At 35.2% G+C, this 1,276-nt stretch overlaps 1 protein-coding gene across 2 annotated transcripts in view; it reads left to right on the top strand.

Moving 5' to 3' along the window:
* The window catches only part of LOC106876779 (uncharacterized), a 790,885-nt gene that overhangs the window by 181,548 nt on the left and 608,061 nt on the right, over positions 1 to 1,276 (top strand). The gene's annotated exons all lie outside the window — the stretch shown is intronic.

Genomic DNA, 1,276 nt, shown 5'->3' with positions numbered 1-1,276 from the left:
ATATTATAACCACATGTGAATTGTTGGTGATTTTTTTTCCACCGTCTTCCTTTTCTTTTGAACTTTCCTCTGTCTCCTGTTTCTGAAGAAGAGCTTTGCTCAAAACGTAAAACCACCTTTCTTTCCTTCCTCGAGCATCTGTTAATACTTTACATGTACCACATCTTCACATTGTTGCTTTTTTGTGTTTGTTCTTCGTTTTTTGGGGATTTACTATATATATATATATATATATATATACATATATACACACACACATATATATATATACACACACACACATATATATATATATATATGAAAGTAAAATATTTATGCAATCTATTTCACCTAATGTTTACGGAAAATTGTTAAAGTCTGTTTACATTTAGGATGTAAATATATACTCATTGAGAAATATGTATATAAGTTTCTTTTATAAGGATTGTATGTCATATGTGAATCCAGGTATAAGTAATAGCACCATAATATATAGGATTAAAAAAAGCTCTGGGATTGGTAAAATGGCAGAAAGCTCCTTGCAAGACTTGAATTACATAAGGACTTGAATTACATAGGCAGAAAACCACTTACAGGACTTGAATTACATATCTTGAATTACAACCTCGGCTGTCATATTGCTAATACACTGAAGTAATTCTCTGTTGTTCGAACATCCAACTTGGATGCTTTAATCTTACAATTGAAAAAAATAAAGCCAATTAATCATCATCGTCATCGTTGTCATCATTATCATCCTCCTCATCATTTAATGTCTGTTTACCATGATGGCATGGGTTGGATGGTTCGACAAGAGCTGGCAAGCCAGAGGACTGCAACAGGCTCCACTGTCTGTTTTCGCATGGTTTTTACAGCTGAATGCCCTTCCTAATGAGTGGACTGGGTGTTTCCCATGTGGCACCAGCATGGTATGGTTTCTATGGTTGGATGCCCTTCTTAATGTCAACCACTTTACAGAGTGTACTGTGTGCTTTGTACATGCAGCATCACTGCTGCTTTAATTAATCTATTATTAGCAATGAATTTCAAATGTAAGTCCAGTTGGGTTTTTATGCAGTTTGAGCTATCATTGACAACTGAATTTACATTTAAGATTGGTTGTTAGAGACAATTAAAATGCTCATTAAGGAAGATTTTCCAAGATCCACTCTACCAGATCCACTCACAAGGCTTTGGTTGGCCTGAAGCTATAGTAGAAAACACTTATCCAAGATGCCACACACAGAAGGACTGAACTTGAAACCATGTGGTTGGGAAGCAAGCTTCTTACCACACA

Source organism: Octopus bimaculoides, chromosome 17, assembly GCF_001194135.2.
Source record: "Octopus bimaculoides isolate UCB-OBI-ISO-001 chromosome 17, ASM119413v2, whole genome shotgun sequence".
Classification (NCBI taxonomy): domain Eukaryota; kingdom Metazoa; phylum Mollusca; class Cephalopoda; order Octopoda; family Octopodidae; genus Octopus; species Octopus bimaculoides.
Note: the sequence above shows the minus strand (reverse complement) of the source record. Positions and strands in the feature narration are given on the sequence as shown.